Genomic DNA, 24,025 nt, shown 5'->3' on the forward strand with positions numbered 1-24,025 from the left:
ATGAAATATTAAATGGAATGATGATGAGGGTACAGGAAAAAATGTGAATTTGATGATCATCTGACTTCGAAATATAACTAAAGCCTAAGCACTGAGGATGTCTGATATCAGACTCAGAGAAGAAAGAACAACCAATTAAAAGGACAAAAAAGAACAATTGAAAAGATGTAAGAAACAGGAGAGTACATTGTCACAAAAGTGAGAAAGTAAAATGTTCCAATAAGAGAAAGTAAATCAACAGTGTCAAAAATAGCAGGAAGATCAGGCATAGTCTAAATCCATCCCCCACCCCCCAAAAAAACCTAGAAGAAAATGGGCCATTTCAGACCACATAGAACAATTTCAAATGAACAATGACAGAAGCCATGTTACAGTAGAGAGAAACAAGTAAATGGAAACAGTGAGTAGAGGCCACTCACTTGAGGCATTTAACATTTGACTATTTAATAAAATAGTTATATCTATAGTGTGAAAAAGACAGAAACAAAATTAGTGCATCTGAGCTTTCAATAAGTTTGCCCATTACAAGAAGGTACTTGGATGTCAAACTCAAGATCATCTTTTATGCCCAAAATCATTTCAGAACAAACCCAGCATACAATGATTTACTGAAAAAGATCAATAGAAACTGTACAAAAGAGATTATACTGCTCAGCGATCCATGTTGCATCAATATCTATAATGGGATAAGGCAAGGTGATACAATGGCCCAAAGCTTCCTGAAATTGCTCTTTAACAAAATCAACTGGGAAAATAAAGTCCACATACACAGTAATCAAGTACCACTCCCTCTTTTCACTGATGGCAAAACAGCATTTCCCAATATCACGAAAGGAAAAAAAAAGTAGCATGTAGCAGTATACCAACAGAACCAGGCTGGAAATGATTCTTTAGGGAAGGAAAGACTATATAACAAACAGTGCATGAGATTGTCAACATTTCTGGCAAAGAAACATGAGAACCCCATTTGAGTCAACAAAAACTGATATGTTCAAAGGAAAATGCCACTGAAGAGCAACCTCTACCATTTTTACTGGCAGACAAAAAGTTACTGGATAGCAAACTACTAATGAAGATTAGAGCACTATTTACTTCCATTATATTTGGGGAAAACTAATATGGAGTATGACCTACAACATTAGTTGAAGAAAATAACCTGGCTGTCACCCAATTATCGATGGTGTCCTGAATGTGTGAATTCTCACAATATATAAACCTAATGGTAGTTATTAAAGCTTCAACACCAAGTACAGACGGACCAGGTAAGTGGCCTGCCAATAACATAACAGGTAACTCTCTTAACTTACTGACTGAATTGTAAACCTTACTAAGAGAAACCATTCTAATAAAAGAATAAAATTTACTGGGTTCATTTAGTGAAAAGGCATGCTTTCTCAAAATGAAAGCATAACATAATTTTAAAAAAAAACAGCTAAGCTCCTAGTTTGGGCAGGCAAAGTACGACCCTAGGAAGCCAAAGAGCTATAGTTTAGAACGGGAATGTCTCCCAAAGGTTCATGTGTTGAAGGTTTGGTACCTACCTGGTGGTGCTATTGGAAGATGATGTTAAATTTGTAAGAGGTAGGCTGGTGGGAAGACATGGGTCAATGGGGCTTTGCCTTTGAGGGATGTATTCTACCCTGGACATTTCCTCTCTCTCACTCTGCTTACTGGCTGCCATGAGCTGAGCAGCTTTCCCCTGTTATGCCCTTCTTCCATGATCTTTTGCCCACCTCAGGTCCAGAGCAATGGAGCCAGCTAACCATGGAATGAAACCTCTGAAACTGTGTGCCAAAATAAATCTCTTCTCTATTAAGTTGTCTTTCTCAGTTATTTTGTCACAACAATGAAGAGCTAACAAAAACCTTATAATGTCCGATATGACTGGCAAATTAATAGTTCCATTAAATCTTTTAAGTTTTACATAAAAAATGGTTATCTCTATCCTCCCATATCTCTGTATGCCCAGCATGACTTATCATTCAGTAACAGCATCCAAAGCAAAGCAAATATTTAATATCCTTTCTAATAGTAGTTATTAATGATGTTGATTATCATATATATATATATATATATATATATATATATATCCTATTTAATGAGTGTCTTAGATTATATATATTTCTATCCCTTAATTATAATATTAACACTTCAAGGTAAGAATTTCATTTTTTTCTATACCAAAACTGGGGCTCAGACCAATGAAGTAACTTTGTCCACCTAATGACTAACAGAGCAAAGATTCAAATTCAGATCAGTATACTTTCCAATCTCCACCCTATTCTACTATAGCAAATTCCCTCTCTTAGCATGTTTATCTATAGTATCATCAAGTAAACCAACACATATAAAACACAAAACAAAATGACTGATATATAATCAGCATATCTAAGCCAATTTCCATTCAGTGGCCTCCAACAAACACTATATAATGTGCAGTCCAACAGAGTGACCTACACAAAGTTCTGTTAAGTTATAGCTAAGCATAGCAGACATAACAAATTCCATTACTAAAAGATGATACAAGAAAACGCTGGTTTAACGAAAAGAACAGAAATGAATCAATGAGCATATCCACTGATAAATTAGATGGTAATTCAAGCATGATGCAATGACTTAAATGTTTCCCAAAGGTAAAGACGATTATTCACTGACAGTTTTCTGGGCCTGCCTTTTAATGCATATGGTCATTATCAGTTTTAAAATAAAGACCCCTGGTATGAATTTTGCTTAAGTAATTCTAGTAATTAATAATCCACAGTAAAAATGCACTCAAAAGATAATATAAAATCTAACCCTCTATACAAAGTGGAATGAAATTTCCCCAGCATAAAAAATCCTTTGGGAATAAGTTACCTGTTGGCAAAATAAAGACTATCAAAACAATAACAAAAACCCTGTCAAATACAATGAGAGAGAAGATGCTGTATTTTCAGCAGTTATTAAATGCTGGAGTTTACCACTACATAAAAACTCTTACAGCTACATCTTCAATACTTGGCCACATTAAAACCTATTAAGAAAGGCCCAGTGGCCCACGGCGGGACAGAGCTTCCAATCACTCCTGCAAGGTAGGCGGGCCTGCGACCCGCCGGCAGAAGAGGAGCAGCGGCCTGCTGAGAGGCAGAGCCGCCCCCTCCCCCTGCACCGGCAAGGTAGAGGGAACTGTGACCACAAACAGAGCAGGCCCAGCGGCCTGCTGAGGGGCAGAGCCGCCCCCCACCCCCCGCGCCTGCCAGGTAGGTGGAACTGTGACCACCGACAGAAAAGGCCCAGTGGCCCGCGGCGGGACAGAACTTCCAATCACTCCTGCAAGGTAGGCGGGCCTGCGACCCACCGGAAGAAGAGGAGCAGCGGCCTGCTGAGAGGCAGAGCCGCCCCCTCCCCCTGCGCCGGCAAGGTAGAGGGAACTGTGACCACCCACAGAACAGGCCCAGCGGCCTGCTGAGGGGCAGAGCCGCCCCCCACCCCCCGCGCCTGCCAGGTAGGCGGAACTGTGACCACCGACAGAAAAGGCCCAGTGGCCCGCGGAGGGGCAGAGCTTCCAATCACTCCTGCAAGGTAGGCGGGCCTGCGACCCACCGGCAGAAGAGGAGCAGCGGCCTGCTGAGAGGCAGAGCCGCCCCTCCCCCCCGCGCCTGCAAGGTAGACGGAACTGTGACCACCATCAGAACAGGCCAGACCTGCAACCGAGAGACAGAACAGGCCCAGTGGCCTGAGGAAGGGTAGAGCCGCCGCCCCCCCCGCGCCTGCAAGGTAGGCGGACCTGCGACCCACTGGCAGTACAGCCCCAGAGGCCTGCAGAGGGGCAGTGCCGCTGCCTGCGCCTGCAAAGTAGGCAGAACTGCGACCACCGACAGAGCAAGCCTAGCGGCCCGCAGAGGAACAGAGCCACCGTCCGCGCCTGCAAGGTCGGCGGACCTGCTACCGACCGGCAGAGCAGGCCCAGCGGCCTGCCGGTGTGGTAGGCACATTGCCCCAATTGGAGGAGGGGCAGAGCCGCCGCCCGCGCATGCGAGGGAGACTTTGCAACTATACAAGACCAACATAAATATATAGGGGGAAAATTCAATAGCACAACAGTTTCACCAAGTAGAAAGGAACGCGAACAGTATGAAGAGACAAGGAAAGAAAGGATCACAAGCATTGCAGGTCAACTCAACGTTAGAAGAGGTAATAGCTGCAGCAGATGGAATGTCAGATAAAGAATTCAGGATATACATGGTTCAGATGATCTGGAGTCTCAAGGAAGACATCAGACAGCAAAATCAGACAATGAAAGATCACTTCAACAATGAATTACATAAACAAATCCAAGAAGCAAAAGATCAACTATACAGGGAAATAGAGGTTATAAAAAACAAACAAACAGAAATCCTAGAAATGCAGGAAGCAATAAGCCAACTTAAAAACTCAATTGAGAATACTAGCAGCAGAGAAGAACACTTAGAAGACAGAACATCAGACAATGAAGATAAAGTATTTCAACTTGAAAAGAACATAGACAGCTCAGAAAGACTGTTAAGAAACCATGAGCAGAACATCCAAGAAATATGGGATAATATCAAGACACCAAATTTAAGAGTCATTGGGATACAGGAAGGGACAGAGTTTCAAACCAAAGGAATGAGCAATCTATTCAATGAAATAATATGAGAAAACTTCCCAGACTTGAAGAATGAGACAGAACGCCAAATCCTAGAAGCCTAAAGGACGCCGAATGTGCAAAATCATAAGAGACCCACACCTAGACACATTATAATGAAGATGCCCAACATACAGAATAAGGAGAGAATTTTAAAAGCTACAAGAGAAAGGAAGCAGATCACATTTAGGGGTAAGCCAATCAGGATAACAGCTGATCTTCCAACACAGACTCTGAAAGCTAGAAGATCCTGGAATAACATATTTCAAACACTGAAAGAAAATGGGTTCCAACCAAGAATTGTGTTTCCAGCGAAATTAAGCTTCAGGATGGAAGATGAAATTAAAACCTTCCACGATAAACAAAAGTTAAAAGAATTTGCAGCTAGAAAACCATCTCTTCAAAACATCCTTGGCAAAACATTACAGGAAGAGGAAATGGAAAATAACAATGAAAATCAACAGTGGGAGGTAGGACACTAAAGGGGGAAAATAATCAAAGAGGAAAACAAACCATGTTTAGTAACATAAATAAACAAATATGGCTGGAAGAACAACCCATATCTCAATAATAACCCTAAATGTTAATGGCTTAAACTCACCAATCAAGAGATACAGGCTAGTAGAATGGATCACAAAACAAGACCCAACAATATGCTGCCTACAGGAGACGCATTTGATAGGAAAAGACATACATAGGCTGAAGGTGAAAGGTTGGGAAAAATCATATCACTCATATGGACTTCGGAAACAAGCAGGAGTGTCCATACTCATATCAAATAAAATAGATTTCAAGCCAAAGTTAATCAAAAGGGATAAAGAGGGACACTACATACTGCTCAAGGGAACCATACACCAACAAGACATAACAATCATAAATATATATGCCCCAAAAAATGGTGCAGCTATGTTCATCAAACAAACTCTTCTCAAGTTCAAGAGTCTAATAGACCACCATACAATAATCATGGGAGACTTCAACACACCTCTATCACCACTGGACAGATCTTCCAAACAAAAGTTGAATAAGGAAACTATAGAACTCAATAACACAATTAATAACCTAGACTTAATTGACATATATAGAATATACCACCCAACATCAAGCAGTTACACTTTTTTCTCAGCAGCACATGGATCCTTCTCAAAAATAGATCATATATTATCTCACAGGGAAACTCTCAGACAATATAAAGGAGTAGAGATAATACCATGCATCCTATCTGATCATAATGGAATGGAACTGAAAATCAACGATAAAAGAAGGAAGGAAAAAGAATACATCACTTGGAGAATGAACAATAGGTTACTGAATGATCAATGGGTTATAGAAGACATCAAGGAGGAAATTAAAAAATTCTTAGAGATTAATGAAAACACAGACACAACATATCGGAATCTATGGGACACATTGAAAGCAGTTCTAAGAGGAAAATTCATTGCTTGGAGTTCATTCCTTAAAAAAAGAAAAAACCAACAAATAAATGATCTCATACTTCATCTCAAAATCCTAGAAAAAGAAGAGCAAAACAACAGCAAAAGAAGTAGAAGGCAAGAAATAATTAAAATCAGAGCTGAAATTAATGAAATCGAAACAAAAGAAACAATTGAAAAAATTGATAAAACTAAAAGTTGGTTGTTTGAAAAAATAAACAAAATCGACAGACCCTTAGCCATGCTAGCGAAGAGAAGAAGAGAGAGAACTCAAATTACTAACATACGGGATGAAAGAGGCAATATCACAACAGACACTTCAGAAATACAGAAGATAATCAAAAATTATTTTGAATCCTTATACTCCAATAAATTAGAAAATAGTGAAGGCATAGATAAATTTCTTAAGTCATATGATCTGCCCAGATTGAGTCAGGAGGATATAGACAACCTAAACAGACCAAGATCAATTGAGGAAATAGAAGAAACCATCAAAAGTCTACCAACTAAGAAAAGCCCAGGACCGGATGGGTATACAGCAGAGTTTTACAAAACCTTTAAAGAGGAACTAATACCAATACTTTTCAAGCTACTTCGGGAAATAGAAAAAGAGGGAGAACTTCCAAATTCATTCTACGAGGCCAACATCACCCTGATACCTAAACCAGACAAAGACACTTCAAAGAAAGAAAACTACAGACCAATATCTCTAATGAACCTAGATGCAAAAATCCTCAATAAAATTCTGGCCAATCGGATACAAAAACATATCCAAAAAATTGTGCACCATGATCAAGTAGGATTCATCCCTGGGATGCAAGGCTGGTTCAATATACGGAAATCAATAAATGTTATTCACCACATCAATAGACTTAAAAATAAGAACCATATGATCATCTCGATAGATGCGGAAAAAGCATTCGACAAAGTACAGCATCCCTTTATGTTCAAAACTCTAGAAAAACTAGGGATAACAGGAACATACCTCAATATTGTAAAAGCAATCTATGCTAAGCCTCAGGCTAGCATCATTCTGAATGGAGAAAAACTGAAGGCATTCCCTCTAAAATCTGGAACAAGACAGGGATGCCCTCTCTCTCCACTTCTGTTCAACATAGTTCTCGAAATACTGGCTAGAGCAATTAGACAGACGAAAGAAATTAAAGGCATCAAAATAGGAAAAGAAGAACTTAAATTATCACTATTTGCAGATGACATGATTCTATACCTAGCAGACCCAAAAGGGTCTACAAAGAAATTATTAGAGCTAATAAATGAATTCAGCAAAGTGGCAGGATATAAAATCAACACGCATAAATCAAAGGCATTCCTGTATATCAGTGACAAATCCTCTGAAATGGAAATGAGGACAACCACTCCATTCACAATATCTTCAAAAAAAATAAAATACTTGGGAATCAACCTAACAAAAGAGGTGAAAGACTTATACAATGAAAACTACAGAACCCTAAAGAGAGAAATAGAAGAAGATCTTAGAAGATGGAAAAATATACCCTGTTCATGGATAGGCAGAACTAACATCATCAAAATGGAGATATTACCAAAAGTTCTCTATAGGTTTAATGCAATGCCAATCAAAATCCCATCGGCATTTCTTATAGAAATAGAGAAAGCAATCATGAAATTCATATGGAAAAATAAAAGACCCAGAATAGCAAAAACAATGCTAAGCAGGAAGTGTGAATCAGGCGGTATAGCGATACCAGACTTCAAACTATACTACAGAGCAATAGTAACAAAAACAGCATGGTACTGGTACCAAAACAGGCGGGTGGACCAATGGTACAGAATAGAGGACACAGAAACCAATCCACAAAACTACAACTACCTTATATTTGATAAAGGGGCTAAAAGCATGCAATGGAGGAAGGATAGCATCTTCAACAAATGGTGCTGGGAAAACTGGAAATCCATATGCAACAAAATGAAACTGAATCCCTTTCTCTCGCCATGCACAAAAGTTAATTCAAAATGGATCAAGGAGCTTGATATCAAATCAGAGACACGCCGTCTGATAGAAGAAAAAGTTGGCTACGATCTACATACTGTGGGGTCGGGCTCCAAATTCCTCAATAGGACACCCATAGCACAAAAGTTAATAACTAGAATCAACAAATGGGACTTACTCAAACTAACAAGTTTTTTTCTCAGCAAAAGATAAAATAAGAGAGGTAAATAGAGAGCCTACATCCTGGGAACAAATCTTTACTCCTCACACTTCAGATAGAGCCCTAATATCCAGAGTATACAAAGAACTCAAAAAATTAGACAATAAGAGAACAAACAACCCAATCAACAAATGGGCCAAGGAGCTGAACAGACACTTCTCAGAGGAGGACATACAATCAATCAACAAGTACGTGAAAAAATGCTCACCATCTCTAGCAGTCAGAGAAATGCAAATCAAAACCACCCTAAGATACCATCTCACTCCAGTTAGATTGGTAGCCATTATGAAGTCAAACAACAACAAGTGCTGGCAAGGATGTGGGGAAAAGGGTACACTTGTACATTGCTGGTGGGACTGCAAATTGGTGCAGCCAATTTGGAAAGCAGTATGGAGATTTCTTGGAAAGCTGGGAATGGAGCCACCATTTGACCCAGCTATTCCCCTTCTCGGTCTATTCCCTAAAGACCTAAAAAGAGCATGCTACAGGGACACTGCTACATCGATGTTCATAGCAGCACAATTCACAATAGCCAGACTGTGGAACCAACCTAGATGCCCTTCAATGGATGAATGGATAAAAAAAATGTGGCATTTATACACAATGGAGTATTACTCTGCATTAAAAAATGACAAAATCATAGAATTTACAGGGAAATGGATGGCATTAGAGCAGATTATGCTAAGTGAAGCTAGCCAATCCCTAAAAAACAAATGCCAAATGTCTTCTTTGATATAAGGAGAGTAACTAAGAACAGAGTAGGGTCGAAGAGCATGAGAAGAAGATTAACATTAAACAGGGATGAGAGGTGGGAGGGAAAGGGAGAGAGAAGGGAAAATGCATGGAAATGGAAGGAGACCCTCAGAGTTATACAAAAGTACATACAAGATGAAGTGAGGGGAAGGGGAAAAATAATACAAGGGGGACAAACGAATGTCAGTAGAGGGGGCAGAGAGAGAAGAGGGGAGGGGAGGGGAGGGGAGGGGGGATAGTAGAGGATAGGAAAGGCAGCAGAATACAACAGACACTAGTATGGCAATATGTAAATCAATGGATATGTAACTGATGTGATTCTGCAATCTGTATATGGGGTAAAAATGGGAGCTCATAACCCACTTGAATCGAATTGTGAAATATGATATATCAAGAACTATGTAATGTTTTGAACAGCCAACAATAAAAAATTAAAAAAAAATAAAAAATAAAAAAAAAACTATTAAAACACAGAATCAATGAAACTGAAATGTATAAACACAAATAATGAAAAAAAAAACCTACTTCAACCTGATCATTAGAAAAATGGAGAGTATTATTCTCTCAAATGAGAAATAAATCAAGAAGTGTCCGTTCTTTGGAGTTGGGGTTATAGCTCAGTGGTAGAATGCCGCACACACATGAGGCACTGGGTTCGATCCTCAGCACCACATTAAAAATGAAAGAAAGAAAGAAAGAAAGAGAGAGAGAGAGAGAAATGAAGGAAGGAAGGAAGGAAGGAAGGAAGGAAGGAAGGAAAGAAGGAAGGAAGGAAGGAAGGAAGGAAGGAAGGAAGGAAGGAAGGAAGGAAGGAAGGAAGGAAGGAAGGAAAGGGAAGGGAGGAAATAAAGGATAGAAAGGAACAAAGAAAGATCATATCCATCTCCAACTTTAAAAATTAAAAAAAAATTCAGTTTCATTTTGTTGCATATGGATTTCCAGTTTTCCCAGCACCATTTGTTGAAGATGCTATCCTTCCTCCATTGCATGATCCCTTTCTCTCGCCAAGCACAAAAGTTAACTCAAAATGGATCAAGGAGGTTGATATCAAATCAGAGATGCGCCGTCTGATAGAAGAAAAAGTTGGCTACGATCTACATACTGTGTGGTCAGGCTCCAAATTCCTCAATAGGACACCCATAGCACAAAAGTTAATAACTAGAATCAACAAATGGGACTTACTCAAACTAAAAAGTTTTTTCTCAGCAAAAGAAACAATAAGAGAGGTAAATAGGGAGCCTACATCCTGGGAACAAATCTTTACTCCTCACACTTCAGATAGAGCCCTAATATCTAGAGTATACAAAGAACTAAAAAAATTAGACAATAAGATAACAAATAACCCAATCAACAAATGGGCCAAGGACCTGAACAGACACTTCTCAGAGGAGGACATACAATCAATCAACAAGTACATGAAAAAATGCTCACCATCTCTAGCAGTCAGAGAAATGCAAATCAAAACCACCCTAAGATACCATCTCACTCCAGTAAGATTGGCAGCCATTATGAAGTGAAACAAGAACAAGTGCTGGCGAGGATGTGGGGAAAAGGGTACACTTGTACATTGCTGGTGGGACTGCAAATTGGTGCAGCCAATTTGGAAAGCAGTATGGAGATTTCTTGGAAAGCTGGGAATGGAGCCACCATTTGACCCAGCTATTCCCCTTCTTGGTCTATTCCCTAAAGACCTAAAAAGAGCATGCTACAGGGACACTGCTACATCGATGTTCACAGCAGCACAATTCACAATAGCAAGACTGTGGAACCAACCTAGATGCCCTTCAATAGACGAATGGATAAAAAAAATGTGGCATTTATACACAATGGAGTATTACTCTGCATTAAAAAATGACAAAATCATAGAATTTTCAGGGAAATGGATGGCATTAGAGCAGATTATGCTAAGTGAAGCTAGCCAATCCCTAAAAAACAAATACCAAATGTCTTCTTTGATATAAGGAGAGTAACTGGGAACAGAGTAGGGACGAAGAGCATGAGAAGAAGATTAACATTAAACAGGGATGAGAGGTGGGAGGGAAAGGGAGAGAGAAGGGAAATTGCATGGAAATGGAAGGAGACCCTCAAGGTTATACAAAATTACATACAAGAGGAAGTGAGGGGAAAGGGAAAAAAATACAAGGGGGAGAAATGAATGACAGTAGAGGGGGTAGAGAGAGAAGAGGGGAGGGAAGGGGAGGGGAGGGAAGGGGAGGGGAGGGAAGGGGAGGGGAGGGGGGGATAGTAGAGGATAGGAAAGGCAGCAGAATACCACAGACACTAGTATGGCAATATGTAAATCAGTGGATGTGTAACTGATGTGATTCTGCAATCTTTATACGGGGTAAAAATGGGAGTTCATAACCCACTTGAATCAAAGTGTGAAATATGATATATCAAGAACTATGTAATGTTTTGAACAACCAACAATAAAAATTTAAAAAAAAAAACACGGAAAAACAATTAAAAAGAGAAGTGTCTGTTCTTTGTTCTCTTCAATCCTTCCTAAAAATTGTTTTACTGGGTTACAATATGAAATTGTGTAACACAAATCAAAAGGCATCTTGTTGGCTTTCAACTATATATCAATGTGTGTGTGCTATATATTAATATATTCATTCATATATATATATATATATATATATCCCTCCATCCATACTGGAAACTAGAATTATTAAATTTTGAACATAATTTGTTTTTGAAATTTTCTCCTCAATAATATCAGAGACCAGACTTCTCTAATAATCCTGTGCTTCTATTTAAACTTTTAGTTTTCCATATTATGTCCTCTATTCTGTCTATACCTTAAATATAAGTGACCCCAAACTCCCATGATCTAGTCTTTTTGCTTTATATTCTTACCACATATGATCCACCACACTACTGACTTTATTCGTTGATCAATGTGCTCATATTTCTTGAACCTTCCAACTCCAACGTGAACTTATTCCCAGTAACCTAAAAAGTTTGTTTGTTTATTTATTTATTTATTCATTCATTTTTTTCGTTCATTCATTCATTAATTTATGCCTGTTCCCTAAATTGGCAAAAGGTACTGGAACCCAATATAGATCCCAGAAGAAACTTTCAAGTCATCTCGGACTCTTCTCTCTCTAAGCCAACCCTCCTCCTATAAATTATACTTTCATTTTTCCTCTCATATTTAGAACCCTCGATAATTCTTGCTTATTTCACACATTCATTAATTCATTTATTGTACATTTATTACACACATTATGATAAGCAATATAAATGCAGAAATTATTAAAGCATAATCTTGGTCGTTAGTGGAAAAAAAGAATAGCTACAACTATGTATCAAGGTATAGAAAACAGTTAGAAATTTACATGAGACTTCTGGACTTTTGTTTTGATTTGCACTTTTCTCTTCCCTTCAATCTACTCCAATTTCTTAATGATGTTCACTATTGGGGTTATCTTTTAGAATATTAAGAATTTATTTGTTTGTTTTGTGGTGCTGGGGATTGAACCCAGAGCTTTTTGCATGCAAATTATGCACTCTACCAACTGAGGTATATTCTCAGCCCCCAAGATGTTATTTTTTTATTCTAATTTTTTTTTCTTACTAGCTATACATTAAGGCTTAAAGTAATAAGCATGGCATTCAGGGCCTTTCAAAGCGCAGCTCCAAATTAACTTAATAGTTCCCAGGTCACCAGATGTTCCAGCCACACCAGAGTACTCACCAATCCTGCACAAAGTCAGGAAATTCCAAGCCTGTTACTTTTGGTTGAGTGTTCTTTATATCCCAATATTTCTCAACCTGAACACATTTGGCATGACTAAAATACCATCTCCTCTGGGATGCCATCTTGAGGTCTTCAGGCAAAATTAATAACTCCTTCCTCTGGGTCCCTACTATGTTTTATTCCTAACATGGATATAGCACATAATATAATGTACTATCATTAGTTTATATATCCAGCACCCCAATTAAGTGTAAGCTCCTTAGAGCATCTGGCATGTCTTGATGATCTTCGCATCCCGAGAAACTAGTACCAATTTGAAACTGCCTAGGCACTGAAAATAATGCTTGATGAATTGAATGAAAGTGCAATGTAAATATTCCTAAGTTTTACATGTAAAATGCAATAGTCATTCATTGGTACATTTCACTTTTAATAATGGCTATTCTACCATTAATTCACAGTTTATATTTCCATCACTAATAGAAAACTTAATAGCTGGTATATGTACTTCTCTAGTAAAACCCATTATTGGTGGCAGGTAACAACAAAGACAGATTTTTCTTTGGCAAAATGCTACAGTATCAAGTCATTCTACCTGGCAAACAGAGCTTCTGTAAGAGATCCTAGAGCCTGAAGCAACTGCATGCAGGCAGTTTTCACTCAAAGCCCTCTCATCCTGGACCAAAAAATCTTAGCCATACATATACACACAGAAGCATGTGTGCAATCATTATTAATGGCCCATTAATAAGATAATGCTGTCCATACTGCATTGATTTGTTTTCTTGGACTTTCCCATGTTAAAAATTATTTTGTGAATGGTAAAGAGGAGAATTGTGTGAGTGACTGGCAACTACAACTATTGACAAAACTATAGATATGACTCATGAAACCATCTCCTGAATTACTATTTCTTCCAAAAAGTGGTGATAACAATGTCTGTCTCTAGTCTAAAAAATGAGTATTAGTATATAATTAAGTTGAATCAGAAAAGGACAGGTACAGTAATTTCTCTATTCAAGTACAAATATTTTACATTTGGGAAACTGTAAAATAGAAAAGAGTAATTTTGAGATGTCATGTGTCCATATAAAAATACCTTACCTGAATGTCCATTTCTCAAAGTATGATAGAATATATACCTCGATTATAAACTCTCAGTAAAAGGAACTACACTTGACCAATGCTTGAAGTAATATAAAATGTACAAGTAAATTGGTAAGAAAGCAAAGAATACTAACAGCCAAAAGATAAGTGAAAGGTGAACTCAGAGTACATCAGCAGAGCCAGCCTTGACCTTTAATTGTCAAAACTCAGATTTCAGCTACAGTTTCCAAGACCTCAAATAAAGGAGAATGGAAACCAAGCCCAGAGCCTTATCAAAGTGGAAAGAACTATAGGAAATGGCACCTTAAACCACAAAGTACTAAACATTGGTTTAACAATAAGTTAGAAATGAATTTGTTCATTTCTCTAGGGGCCTAAAAAGAAAACTGTCCATATCAAACCTTGGTGATGAGTAAAAAAAGGTAAGAATTTTCAGAAAATTCCTAGCCAAAACTCAGCCTTCATACAGCCTAAATTCATAGTTCCACAAGAGTTTTATAAAAATAAAAAACAACCAACCAAAATAAAAGCATACCTTAAGCCAAAATGTTACGATCCTAGGTTGGTGACAAAGTAATAAAAGCAAATATGAATCTCCCCTGAAGAAAATTTAACTTTCAAACTAAACCTTAACATACTCTCACAGATGAATGTACCAGAACAATAAGCATGGTTAATACAATTTGAAAAAATGAAAGAGATTTTTAATATTAATAAAGAAAAAGGTACTATCAACATGAATGTATATGAAAAATAACTAAATAAAATTTCTTCAAATTAAATAAGGTAACAATTAAAATTTTAAAATTCAGAGGGTAAGATTGGTAGAAAATGAGACAGAGCTTAAGAAATATATATGACATAGAAGATAAAGCTAAAGGAATTATCCAGAATGTATTGCTGAGATACTGATGGAAAATATGGAGCAAAACCAACTACATGTAACTTCCATTTAATCCAAATCCTGGAAGATCCAAACATGGAGATGGAAAAGGCACAGGCAATATTTAAGGAAATGATGGCTCACAACTTTAAAATATTCAGAAAGACAAAATAACACAGATATAAGAAGCCCAGAAAATCCCTAGAAAGATAAATAAAAATAATCTACACCTGAACCTACTACAGCAAAATTCTTTTATAACCAAAGACAAAAAGATGATCTTAAAATCAAATATACACAAAAGACATTACCTTAAAAGGAACAAATAGTGAGAATTAACACGGTGAAAGCCAGACACTGGTTAATGATACTTTCAATGTGTTAAGAAAAAAATAATTCATAATCATGTTTCCAAAGAAGAAACTTTTTTTCAAAAAGACACCAAAATAAAGGAATTTTCAAAGAAGCCAAACCTGGAAGTATACCACGAATAGACACTTACTAAAGATAATGTTTTAAGTATATCATAATTTAGTGAAAGAAATGATTACAGAATTAAGATCTGAAATACGTGAAAGTATGTTTAGAAAGAAAGTTGTAAATATGTGGGCAAATCTAAACAAATATTGATTTAGTAAAACAATTGCAATAACAATTCTACTTTTTCTGATGATGTACATATTCAACAGCGGAGCAAATTCTCTTCCAGGAATATACTTTAAGAGAGTTCTCATGCAAGACTAGAGTGGCATGTCCAAGGCTATTGCGTATTTCCTGTTAGACAGTGTTAAACAGCAAACCAATCTCCCAGTTATCAAAATCCATTCATCACCTTTCTCTGAAGCTGCTGTTCCTTTTCCCTTCTCCTTAATTATGTTAAAAGTACCTCCATTTTTTGCAGTCATATAGTCTTAAAATTGCAAAGTTGTCTTTAACTCCTCCCTATGCCCTTCTAGACAACATGAGTCCTAGTCCTAGAAATTCCAACTCAACACCTGTACTCTTACTCAATCCTCTCTCCTTAAACTAATGCACTAAACTTCCTTCAGCATAAGTCTACTCATGTCTGTCTTCTTAAGATACCTCCAAATTTCTTATCAATTAAAGTCTGTATTTTTTTAGACTAACATTTAAAGGCCTCAAAATTCAGCTCAAACATACCTCTCTAAATGTATTTTCTGACATTTCCAATGAAATTAGCCCTTCTCCATGTCCAACATGAACCTTGTAATGTACTCACATATTATGCACCCATATTCTTTGAGAAAACAACATTAGAAGTTCCAGGTTTTTCAACATGTAAGTTTTTATGCGGAAAACATCCTTTTTCCCTCAGTCACATTATTAAATGACTGAATCTTACCTAGCTTTAAAGAAAAAGCTAAATGACCTCCATTTCCATGATGACTCCCAACGTTCCCCTTTGTCTGCCCTTCCCTCATCCTTTTGAAAGAAATACTACTTCATATTTATCTCATTTATCGGTCGTTTATGTTTGGTGTTTTCTTATTAGTTGTACACATATTTTATTATTAAACACTGAGCTCCTAGATGTAAGGGCCCAAATCTGACCTTATAATACTTATAGTACCTTTCATATAATAGGTTATCAAGAAACATTGTTACAATTACCAAAATCATTGGCTTTCATAAGCACTTATATTTGCAACTATGATATCAAGGACCTATAAAATGAATCATAGCCACTGAAAATTCCTGTCATTTGTCAGCTTTTATTTTTAACCAAATCAGCAAAAAATATAAATAAGTTTGTAAAAATCAGATTGGTGCAAGTTCTTCACAGGCTGGCTCATTTCAGAATAAATGGAGAAAGTGGTACTTCTTTATTCCAAATCTGTGATTCTAACTCAGGCATGAGCCATGTAAATGTGGCTAGCTGTATTTTCATTTTCTTTCTTGAACTAATTATAGAAATCCCATATTATCCTTAAAAATGTATTCAGCTACCTAACAAGAATAGCCATATAATTTAAAGGTTATGGTAAATATATTCTCTAAACAAATTCAAGCAACAGGAAACAAAGCAAGGCAGTAACATACCACCAAGACACCAAAGAAATAGACATTACCTAAAATATAAACCCAGAGACTAGATATCTATGTCTCTAAATATATCTGAGAATACTTTAAAATCCAGATCCTGCAAACATCTGCTAAACATACCCCTCAAACCGACCAAGCCAGCAGCTGTGTGATCTATTCACACAGTCCCAGTACCACCTGGAAAAAATGCAAATTGTACAGCCTTGTTCATAAAAGAAAATAAATAAATGCCTCTGCTGAATTTCTACCCTCCCTGTATCATAAAAGTTAACAGCCCTGGCAAGGGAGATTATACAATTAAGAATTAAAATCTTAATGACTTAAATATTCTAATCAGTCTCTGATATCACTTTAATTATATGATAGATGGCCAGAAAGGGAGAAATGAGATTTGCTACAGAAATTTAAAGTCTCTTTAAATCAATAATAAAAATTTGAATGAACATATATTTCTACTCATATTGTTATAGAGAGCCTCTTAAGAATTTACAGTAATTGATACCTCGAGAGGGGGTGCTGAGATTGGCCTTCTGCATGTTAGGCAAATGCTATTATCCCTAAACTAAATCCCCAGCCTGAAATCCATACTTTTAAAAAAAGCATTCTGCAAACCCACAACTCATGCTGCTTCCTTCACTCTGCATGATTGTAAATTCAAAATACGACATACCAAATTATTTACTTTAAATTCAACATGTAATTGAACTAAAAGTAATGGATGTACAGATATTTGTTGAGACAGTATAAAAAGTAAAATAGAAATAAATGCCAAGTTTTCCAAAGCTGAGACAAATCAAAGGAAAAAGGAGTACAAAAAAATCATAAATCAGATGGACATATTAAATAGGGTCCTCAGGCAATGATCTAGTTTAATGTAACACTCAAAGAGCATAACAAAGTTCTTCTGTTCCCTTAAGCTAAGTGAACATCTTGGTATGGTCTCACAAAACTGACACATCTGAATAAAAGTCCAAAGATGACTCCCATTTCAATGTTAGTAGTAAGAGTATTTCCTTTTCAGAGGAGAAAAAAAAAAACACAAACCATCACTCAATTATTTGTAAATTGTTGATGTCTCCATCTAAATGAAATTTTATTAATATACTCTCCTAATTATGCTACTACTATTTAATGAACCAAGTGAGAATACATGATTATTCATAAAGTATGAGGCAATAAAAGGAAAAGATGAATCAAAAGGAAGGCAATAAAAGGAAAAGATGAATCAAAAAGAAGCACTGGTTAAAAATATATCCAGTTCAGACATGTCAGGAAAACGTTTCAAAAAGCAAGCACTTGATCATCACTGTCATAATAAAGAAGGAAAAAGTACACCAATAATTCCAAGATATGTTTTAAAGAAAACTTAATGGTTAAAAATATGAGATTTTAGAATAATATATTTTGAGAGAAAAAAGATTAAAAATATCTGTTTTCACTACCAGACATGGCACAGATAATCAATAGAATAAAAATATGTCATCAAGCCATAAAACTCAAGGTCGGACCTTATGTCTTAGCAACCTAATGAATAATGCAACTGACAAGCTGGTCTAATGTAGTTTTGTGGGGGAGGGAATGGTCAACCATTAGCTAGCTTCATTGCAAACAAGTAATTCAAATAACTTTAGAAGAAACAGAGGTCCCTGCACAGTGCTTTGCATGTATTAAGTGCTCAATTACTATCTCGAGTATAATAGAAAGTATGTGAACTACATGTCTGTTTCTGTGGCTCAGCATATGCTTATTTGTATTAAGATCAGTTATCAAACAATGCCCTGAGAAAAGGGAGACAATTGAGATTCTTTAAGAGGAGGAAAGGAATTAAAATAAACAGACATAATTTGAGAAAATAAACTAGGACACTGAATATAGGAGTTCCGAATTGAATTATTCAATTCATTGAACATGTAGAAGTCTGTTTCATCAAATGTTCTTTCCCAATTATGATAAAGATGTATTTATAAAAACAAAGAATTATCACAAATAAATTCTATGAAGCTGAGATTTTTTAAGTTGAAATATATAAACAATTTCAAGAAAATATTTGAACACCTTTAGTACTTCATAGTGAACAGTTAAAGCTATGGCATAATTGTGACTTTTGGAGGTAGGAGCACATTCGGATTTTTCACTAAAACCATACATTTAATTGCTTGATATTTTAATTTATTTTACTGAGTCACTGAACTAGATAAATGATATACAGCCTTTAGATAAATCAGCATATTTTCCCTTTGTTATAGCAGTATGTATTGCTACTTCCACACCTTATACATTATTATTTTTAAAAATTAAATATATTAATTACAATTAGGCCACTATATATGGATTTAAATTATCTCACAGCTGATCACAGAAATGGGGCATAAGTAAAAGTAGAGCCACATGATTTAACTTAAAGATCATATCCTATTTATATTTTTAATGTTTTGTAATCTGTTAATTTAAAATGTCTTTTCTGATATTCCAGTGGCAACAAACACACACCCACTACACAAATATTGGTTTCTCTTACAGTTCTCAGGAAAAAGGAACCAAGCTCCTCAGAGAAATCATTGACAGCAATGTTGTGGAAGGGTAGCTATCCAATGAAATTAAAATAAATTTTAATTTTATAAAGTAACAGTGCTAAAAACAATGGGGACACATTACAAGGCCAGGTTGCAGGGGCTCTCACTGACAAAATATGGGAGAAATAAGCACTGAAATTATTTACTAGAATAATAAATGATAAGACATTGAAAATAGGAATTTATACATCCATACTGGTAAGAAATCAATCAATAAGTACATATGTAGCTAGGTAGGTAGATAGATAAGGGGGGAGACATCTCACATGGCAAGTACCAACTGTTACATATGGAGAAAGTATTGGAGTTGTTAGCTCATCACTTCATAACTATTATAGAAAATATTCGAGAACCTATGGGAACATTTTGATGAAAATCGGGATATTTGCAAGTTCCTAAAGTGTTTCCACACAGACTGCTTATTACTTGCAAGGGAAAATAATAACTAAATACTAGAGAAACTGTATAATAACTTTACCAAATGATCAATATTGACTTCACTAATGAGAGGCAGAAAGTTACTGTGTTTCTCCAGCTGTGATATTTCGTGTAACACCTGTGTACAATTCTGTGTCAATTCTGGTCAAGAATGCCCATACTGAGTCTGATTGTGAGATAACATTAGAAATACCCAAATGAAAATTCTATTAATGAAAAAGGAGATTGATATTCTTTTTAAATGTTAATATCATAACAGACAAAGAATGGCTGTCAAAATCTTCCAAATGAAAGGAGGCTGAAGAAGAAACAGAGATGGAGATAGGGACTAAGGGAGGCCTAAAAAGAAAGGGATAGGGAGGAGGTGGGGAACAGAGAGAGGGGGGAAAGGAGGAGGCTAAATGTAAAAGATATGTAGTATTATGAACATTGTAATTTCTGTATGTTTGAAATTATTTTCAAATAAAAACACAATATATAAACAGCGATTTCTTGGTGTTTATTATTGTACCAATTTATACTACTTTCTTGGTCTTGCTTTAAAGGAAATAATTGGATTATGATTCATATTATTATAGAGAAAAAGGATAATCAGAATCATACCATCACTAAATCATACTATCACTAAATTATACCATCATACTATCACTAAATTATACCACTAATAGTTTGGAATCCTAGATGAAGGGGGTACAAACATGTAACAGAATATTTTAATTTGTCTGATTAAAAGCTAAGAGACAATTTCCACAAATATGTTTCAAATTTCTTTTTCATAGACTCATAGAACCATCAGAGGATCCCTTAAAAATGTCTACTACAAGCACCTCATTTTTCGGTTTATAAAATTAGGTCACACAGTTAGAGAGAACCAACACTAAAACATCAGGACTACTCGAGCTTTACTACATGCCAAAGAATTTTTTAACAATCTGAAATGTTTCAAGTAATCCTGTATATACTATTCTAATTAAACATAACACAAAAAATGTGCTTTATTCCCTAAACTCTTAAAACTTATATTGAGTGTGTGCATTTTAAAATAGTTCATAACTATATACCTTTTCTTTACAACATGCTTTATCAGATAAGGGGTACTATGTAAACCTAAATGAAGAAACTTGAAAAATTCATTGTAATCATTGGTAGCCATCATTCCACTTAAACTGTGTTCATTAAATGTATAATCTAAACTATATAAATACAATAGAACTCATTTTCATTGGTTGACTTCTAACAATGCATTAAGTGATTTTCATTCAGTCATTGGTTTATAAAATAATTGGTTTGCCAATATTTAATTTCCATATTAACCTTGCATGAAAAATGGGTATTAACTAGCATAATTTGGATAAACAGCATTTTGCATCTTATATTCAGATATCTTTGTCACACCCCTTCATTTACTAGAAACTTTTTGTCAACTCTTAATTACTTAATGTTTTCAGTGACTTCATCATCTTCATTCAAAACCTATGTCTGTGTTTCTTTACTTTCTCTTTTCTATTTTTTCCTGAATGTAACCTAGACCAAACAAATAGCATGGTCACACTCTAAGCACCCAAATGAGAAAAGCTCCTTAATTCCAATTCAATCACAATATCTGATGAATATGTTTTCCCTAGAGTTCAAGCTTAATTGATCAAGAATCCATTCAAAAACAATTCTTTTTTACTTATCCCTACCGGGGTCACCACCCTGCTGTGAGGCATCAAACCCAGGTCCTTGCCCATCCTAGGAAAGCACTCACATTAAGCTGCATCCTCTGCCTCTGAATCAGTTCTAAAGGTCAATGAAGATAACAACCTTTGATCCACCATCCTCTACTTACATCCTCCACTTACTACTTACATCCACCATAATTCCTCTACAGTCTTCTATTTTAAGTCCGTGACCCAATAAGTATCACTTGACATTAATAATCATTGTGTAGCACCCATACCTAACATTCTTTCCACTTAAAGGTTAAACATCCTTTTCTAGGCCTGCATTTGTATAGCGTACTTTGCAAATAACATAACTACAAATAACAACAGAACTTGAAAGCAATAATCATCAATTTCAAATACACATTCACTATTGCCCAATGATAACAATACCATACCAATAATTATTCCCCTTTTTTGCAAATGATCCATTCTTCATCAACAATAACCCACACTGTTGCTATAATCTTGCTACCTAACTGATAAAACAATAGACATCATCAAATGTAAACAAACTAGTTATGCCACCAGCAAATAATCCTGCATTTACACCATCTTCTTTACTGTATAAATGAAAAAAAGGGTCATCTTGTCAAAGGTTAAGTTCTTCCACATGTACAACAACTCTCTTCCACAAGTGCATCCACTCTCTTTTGATCTGTTTTAACTTTTAATCTTATTTGTCTCATATATCTTCAATCTATTCCTCCAAACAAGATTATTCCCATCAGCATTTCCCTCTTTAATAAAAAATAAAATTGCCACCATACTACTTTAAGGTAACACCTTCTCTCTGCTTCTCTAGAGCCAAACTTTCCAAGAGTTATCTACATGTTCTGTTTACATTCCTATAACCTCTTATTTCATCTTTCAACTCATACCAACACAATGTCCAAATCAAACCTTCTTCCAAAACTTAAAGGCATAAATGACACCCATGTTTCGTCACCTCAGTTTATACTTGGTCACCTCCCACCTAAACACTTAGTAACATTTGCTTCACTTGATAATAACATCTTTCTTGGAACATTTTCTTATCTTTGTTCTATGAAAGTACAATGTCCCTACTATTTAGCCATACTTTCCTGAATCATTCTCCTTTCCTCAATCTCTAATTGACAGAATGCTCCAGAGTTTTGGAACTATACTTTCTTCTCTTCTGAATGCACAAATTTTCACAAAACAATTTCATACACATGTATTATTTCAATGTCAACTATGTGACATTGATCTCAAACTGATATATCTAGTGATGACTGATGACTGAAATTCCACACGGAAGATATAACTACTTACCTAACACCTCAATTAAGATCAATGAATATATCTATCTTTCTCACTCTCTCTCTTTTTTTCTTTTTTTGTTTTTTGGTAGTAGATATTTAACCTGGGAGCACTATACCACTGAGCTACACACCAAGCCTGTGTTTAGTTTTTATTTTGAGACACTATTAGCTAAGTTCCCCAGGCTAGCCTTGAATCTACAATCCCCTTGTCTTATTCTCCCAAATAAGATTTCAGGCATATGCTTCCATGCGAGGCTATGATTTTTGTCAAAATGATATTTAAAATATATGGGCAAGGCAAAACTCTTTATTCCTAATCCCTGACAGAGCCACTGCCCAAGTCTCCCACTTCTCAATAAATAGTGGCATCATCCAGTTGTTTACGCTAAACAATTATGAAGCAGTCTATCTGGATTCCTTTTTCTTTAATCCCACACATCCAATTCACCACAAGTCTTAATGGGTCTACCCCCAAAAACCATCTCAAAAGCAATGAAGGCAGTGAACAAAGAAAACTGAGAAAGAGTGGGCTGATAAAAAAGGAAGAAACCCTGGAGACTACAAAATCATACAACCAATATAAAAATCTCCTCTAAAAAAAGAGAAAGTGGTCAACTGCATCAAATGCTGTCAGAAGGTTAAAATAATAATTGAGACACAAACACTGAAGGGCACTAGATTTCTTGAGTAGGGCAGGCACTGTGGAGTGATGGAGATGGAAGTTTAATTTAAATGGACTCTGAAGGAGTAAGAATATAAAAACAGAGACATCGACTAATAGAGAAATTTCTCAAGGGTTTTTAGTCTCTAGGAAGCATAGAGATGGGGAATAGTTGAAGAAAACTATGGGGACATTTGTGTGTGTGTGTGTGTTTTAATCAAGAAAAGAGAAATTGGAGCATGTTAGTGTGCTGCTTAAAATGAATCACTTGAGGGAAAAAAATGAATGTGGCATAGGGAAGGAGTTAAAACACTAAGGGAAGGAAAACATGGTACAAGTGGACAGTCTTCAATTGGTGCAGGAACTCTCTTTATTCAAAGTAATAAGAAGTATTACGGAGAAACATGAGGAATAATTTTGTAGATTTAACAGGGAAAGATGTACAGGCTTCTAGATTTGTCAATGCATTATGACATGGATTGTCAGGTATGTGTGTGCATTTGTGTGACTTTGTGTAGTGTGTACTTTAGGTACCTAGGGTTGGGGCATAAAATAAGTTGAAAATAAAAGGTGGGAAA

General features: G+C 36.0%; 1 protein-coding gene across 3 annotated transcripts in view; it reads right to left on the bottom strand.

Annotated features, from left to right (window-relative positions):
* Diaph2 (diaphanous related formin 2) overlaps positions 1-24,025 on the bottom strand; it is an 870,804-nt gene that overhangs the window by 503,013 nt on the left and 343,766 nt on the right. The gene's annotated exons all lie outside the window — the stretch shown is intronic.

This window comes from Marmota flaviventris, chromosome X, assembly GCF_047511675.1.
Source record: "Marmota flaviventris isolate mMarFla1 chromosome X, mMarFla1.hap1, whole genome shotgun sequence".
In the NCBI taxonomy this organism is placed as follows: Eukaryota; Metazoa; Chordata; class Mammalia; order Rodentia; family Sciuridae; genus Marmota; species Marmota flaviventris.